This window comes from Polypterus senegalus, chromosome 4 (assembly GCF_016835505.1).
Source record: "Polypterus senegalus isolate Bchr_013 chromosome 4, ASM1683550v1, whole genome shotgun sequence".
Lineage (NCBI taxonomy): Eukaryota > Metazoa > Chordata > Cladistia > Polypteriformes > Polypteridae > Polypterus > Polypterus senegalus.
The window spans coordinates 218,921,599-218,927,598 of NC_053157.1; positions in this window are offsets into that span (position 1 = coordinate 218,921,599).

The window sequence follows — 6,000 nt, forward strand, 5'->3', positions numbered from 1 at the left end:
TAATCAGAGTGGAAGAGTCTTGTTATATTACATCACTTTTGTGTTTTTATGGCAAAATAAAATAACATTAATGTCACAGTGTCACTAGAAAAACTTCCTCTGTTTAGAGTATTATTGATAGCCTAAATCAGCAAAAATCACAGACATGTAAGAAAGTGGTGACAGAATGGAGTCTTTTGTAGAGTATCGGCACATACGCTGACACATATTTATAGGAAGTCACTGCACACTGGAGAGATTCTGAAGGACTGGAAAATGGCAAATATCATCTCATTATATAAAAAGGGTGACAGGGCAGAGCCAAACAACTACAGCCTAGTAAGCTTAACATGCATCACATGCATCACATGCATTACATACATTGAGTAACACCTGGCAAGGACAGGAGTTATTCTGAACAGTCAGCAAAGGTTCAGAAGAGGGAGGTCGTGTTTTACTAACATGCTGGAATTCTATGAGGAGGCAACAAAAGGATACGATCACAGTGGAGCTCATGATATTATTTATCTGGACTTTCAGAAAGCATTTGATAAGGTGCCACATGAGAGGTTGGGCATCAAATTAAAAGAAGTGTGAGTTCAGGGTGATGTTTGTAGATGGGTTAAGAATTGGCTCAGACACAGGAAGTAGAGGGCGATGGTGTGAGGACCAAAATCAGAATTGGCCGATGCTAAGAGTGGTCTTCCACAGGGGTCAGTGCTAGCGCTGCTGTTATTTTTAATATATATATAAATGATTTAGATATGAATGTAAGTAATAAGCTGCTTAAGTTTGCAGATGATACCAAGATAGGTGGATTACCAGATTATTTGGAATTTGTTAAATCATTACAGAAGGACTTGGGTAGAATACAGGGTTGGGCAGATTTGTGGCAGATGAAATGTAATGTCAGTAAATGTAAAGTTTCGAATACACAATGGGCAGCTGGAAAATCGAGAGTACAACTTATGAGAAAAATTTAGGAGTCATAGTGGACTCCTAACTTCCAGACAGTGTTGAGAAGGCATAAAGAAGGCTAACAGAATATTAGGATATATAGCACGATGTGTGGAGTACAAGTCCAAAGATGTTCTGTTCAAACTTTATAACACACTGGTGAGGCCTCATCTTGAGCACTGTGTGCAGTTTTGGTCTTCAGGCTACAAAAAGGACATAGCAGCACTAGAAAAGGTCCAGAGAAGAGCAACTAGGCTGATTCCAGGGCTACAGGGGTTGAATTATGAGGAAAGATTAAAAGAGCTGAGCCTTTACAGTTTAAGCAAAAGAAGATTAAGGGAACCAGTACAGTGGATCGAGACTGTATTTTAAAATGAGTTCATCAAGAACACGGGGACACAGTTGGAAACATGTAAAGGGTAAATTTCGCACAAACATTAGTAACTTTTTCTTTACTCAAAGAACAATAGACACTTGGAATAAGCTAACAAATAGTGTGGTAGACAGTAAGACGTTAGGGACTTTCAAAACTCGACTTGATGTTATTTTGGAAGAAATAAGTGGATTGGACTGGTGAGTTTTGCTGGGCTAAATGGCCTGTTCTCATGTATAGTGTTCTAATGTTCTAATATAATACATCCACACTCACTTAAGTTGGATAGTTTAGAGACATAATTTCTTTTTCTGATTCCACTTACTGCATAATGCCATATCAAACCCAAAGAATTAACCCACCCTGGATGGAATGCCTTTCGATAATAAAGCTCATAAACACATCAGACCAATTTAGAGTCTCCATTTAAGTTAACCAACAAATCTTTGGAGTTAAGCTGGAGTACCTGGAAGAAGAAATGAAGACAGAAGGAGAAAATGCAAATTCTACAAGCTGAGATTTGATTCTTGAACTTTTACAGAAAAAACTTTTACAGATAAAAGTATTCGTATTTGATGTTAAAAGTTAAAGTTAAGTTTGTGATGTTTGCTTTCTTTGTTTATTTATTCAGTCAGTCAGTCATTGTCAAACCCGCTATTTCTTAACTACAGGTTCATGGGGGTCTGCTGGAGCCAATCCCAGCCAGCACAGGGCGCAAGACAGGAACAAACCCCGGGCAGGGAGCCAGCCCACTGCAGGGCACGCACATCAAGCACACACTAAGGACAATTTAAGATCGCCAGTGCACCTAACCTGCATGTCTTTGGACTGTGGGAAGAGACCGGAACACCCTGAGGAAACCCACACAGACATGCGGAGAACATGGAAAATGTTTATTCATTATTTATTTATGTTTTTGTTGTTCAAATTAAATGTTCACGCAATGGATTCAGGGAGCAGCAGGGTGGGTGGGCCGGTGGACCCAAGAAGATTCTGCCTAGGGCCCTGGTTTGGCTAGGGGCAGCAGTGCCTATAACAGAACTGCTTGGAGAGAGAACAGCGGGGAACTAAAGCAAACTAAAAAAGCCAAAAAAAAAAAAGGCATTTCAGACATAGTAACGAAAACAGCTTTGCCCCCAAGGTATTAAGACAGGAGTACGATTGCTTCAATTATAAAGAAATAATCCAAATACTTATATAAATATACCAAGAAAACGTAAAGATAAAAAATAAAAATAAAATAAATAATAACTAATAAATTAAAATATTAGTAATAAATTCACAATACAAAAAATTGAGAAAAGCAATATATTGAAAGAGAAGAAGTCATGTTCCATAGTAAAATGAACTTTAGCATGACAGTGTGCTGTGGACAAACATGGAAAGGGAGGGTTACAGTGTGTTAGTATCTCAAGTGATTGACACAGATGAGCGAGAAGGCCAGCATCAGATGATTTCTGGTACCACTTATAATAGATAAGGAGAAACAAATGTGAAAAGTCAGTGTATAACAAAAGATTGTTTCGAAAAGTAAACAGAGAAGAAGATGTGCTGACCAAACAGAAAGAGAAATAGCAGAAACTGCTTGTTGAGGTGAACCTCAGTGGGAGTGGATCAGGGACTGACTTCACTCTGACCATCCGTGGAGCTCAACCTGAATATGCAGTACATTATTACTGTCAGCAGGGAGTGGAGCTCCCTCACACAGTGACAGATACCCGTACAAAAACCTGCCCTTCTCAGTGGCACACGTGCAGCCAGTCTTACCACAGATTCTAAGACAAGTCACTGAGCTGAGACACGAAGACAAAGAAATTTAAAAAAAGTATTAACAAAAATAATCAACACCAAACAAGTTTTTTAGAAATACTGAAACCTGAAATAAACTGAATTAAACATAACTGTATGGAACTGCATTAAGTAAACAATCGACATGCAGAATATTTCTTCTGTCATAACTTACTTCTAATACAATATGCCATACAGTTAGTAATATGATAAGCAGTTATAATATCTGATCCTCCTAGGATTGTGATTTTTATCTGATGGTGGTACTTGTACACCACAATGAGTTGTGTTCTCTGGACATGTTGTCTATGCCGCTGATAGGATTACCTTTTGCAAATTGGTCTAATGGGAAGAACGTGATAAACAATAATTAACAAATGACCCTCATGATAGTTACAATGAAATCTAAAACAACTTCAACCACAGCAGGTAAACCGGGACCCACTCCTGCAATCAGGAACGTCCATCCTGAGCAGGGGGAGGGCAGAGTGCAAACCGGAAGAGAGCTCCACATGGCGAAGCTGGCGAGAGTGACCAATCAACCGGTAAGTCATGCGTTGGCTAACGCCCTGTTTCTGCCTGTGGCTTGGCGTGAACCGGAGAATTCCCTTTGGCCCGCCGAGTCTTTGTTACAGGTGATACACGACCTTCGAGGCTGCTTAGTTGACCTGAAGAGGACGTCAATCGCACCACGTCAGGGGGCAGAGAAATGCGGAGCTGGAATCTTTGGCCGGAGGCTCGTGGCGGCGCAGGTGAGTAGGACTTGTGCCGTAAATGAAAAGGGAGAAGCGAGCAAATGTAACCCGGAATCGTGCGGTTCCAATGACCGAGTAGCTGTGACTCCGACAGTGGAGGTGACGCGAAGGGTTGATCACCTAGTAGGAGTGGTGCCTGGACGCCGGCTGATGAGTGTCGTGGGTCCTAGTGCACTACCGCCGGCACCAGCATCAGCTTCATGTCGCTCCACAGGGGTGCCGATGGCAAGTGGTCTCTTCCTTTCCAGTAGGAAGACTCAAGCTGTCAGGGCACCCCAGAAGAAAGGGAAGAACCCGAGGAAAGAAGCCGGGTCTTCCCACAAAGTGAGTACGTGAGCCCGTGAGCTCACGTACGGAGACCGGCCAGCCTGCAGAGGGAAGCCCAAGAGTCAGTGAAGGAGACGGAAGTGCGAGCAGACCCGTCAGTTTCGATCAGATGGGCACAGAACCCATGGAGGGGGTGCCGAACAGGCAAGTCGTGGGCTGCCGGTCGGAGGGGGGAGCGCTGCCAGTGCGCAGCACGGAGGGACTTCAGGTGGTGGCGTCAAAGCAGCGCTTCTGCGCCTCTCACTGTTTTGGTTACAGGACCAGACCCTGGATGCGTAGAAGGGCCTGCTTTGTTGGGAACCTGCCGTCATGGGACGGGCCGCTTCACCGGAGGACTATTCATTGGCGATGGGGCACTGCCACAGCTGGCAGAGGCTACGGAGGGGAGAGTGACTCAAACCAAAGGGACACAAAAACCTCGGAGAGGGTGCCAAAAAGGTAAGTCTCAGGGTGCCAATAGAAGGGGGGAACACTGCCTGTGCGAGGCACGAGAGGACACTAGGTGGTGGTGTCAAGGCAGCGTCTCCACCCCTGTTTCTGTGTGTGTTGCAGGACCAGACCCTGGACGAGCAGTGGGACCCACTTCATGGATGAGCTGCCCTCGCGGGACAAGTTGCTCCAACTGACGTGTCTCAGATGGCGGTGGGGCATTGTGGCGAGTCGCTAGGGCTGCGACCCGGCCAGGATGCCTGGAAGGACCGGGAGGTGGCATGTACGTCCTACAGACCACAAGGGGGCAACCGCCATGGATCAGAGGAGGACCACGGGAGAAGAGCGAGGAAGCTCAAGCCCATTTGGGCCCAGGAAATGATTTACTTCCGCCACACCCGGGAAGATGAAGGAGGGTCCCTCCAGGGATGCCCAGAGTGCTTCCTAGTGCTCTCCCGACACTTCTGCCACACCAGGAAGTGTAGTCATAGGGAGCACCTGGAGCACATCCGGGTGAGAATAAAAGGGCCCGCCTTCCTACAGTCTGGGAGACAGAGTCGGGAGAGGGAGCAAGACAAGGCTCCCGTGGAGTGAGGAAAGGCGGTCCAAGGATTGAGAGAGAAGTCCGGAGGAGTGGTGATTGGTGTTTGGAGCACAGTGTGCTGTGCGGGACTGTGTAATATTGTAGAAAATAAAGCATGCTTTTTATAAAGACACGGTGTCTGTCTGGTGGTGTTCGTGCATGTCTCACAATATATAATTATTATTATTATTATTATTATTATTATTATTATTATTATGACAAGCGACAAAGCTCTTTTAAATACCCACCAGAATTACTAAAAGGGAAGAAAACTAAATGAAGGAGAGTTTTGATTTGGCTAAAGATAACAAGAGCAGTCCCAGTCCCAGTGAGGCTCTATGCAGATATATTTCTGAGGGTGTAGAGGAGCCCCTGTAGTGTTTCTTGGCACACTTCTGATGAATAATTTGTTGGCTGAGAGTCTTCAGTGTTAGTGTGTCAAAGTGAAGGTATTCAGCGTTGTTCATAATGGCACCCAGTTTACTCTTCATTCTCTCCTCCACTACTACCACCCACTGGGTCTAAAGTGCATCCCATAACTGAGCCTGACTTTCTAAATAACTTTTTGGTTTGGTTGATGTCTTGCGAAGTGATGTTACTTGCCCGGCAGACCATAGCCTAGAGGTTATATGAAAGTTTCTATATAACATATCAGACGGACTGCTGAGGATGGCAAGGGTGATGATCCAGAAAGGATAAATGACAGATGAAAGCAATTCATAACTGCCAGACTTGATTGCTTTTTGAAATGAAAGGACTCCTTTATCACTTTTTAAATTGAAAAAACTATCACATCTCAAGGTGAAATA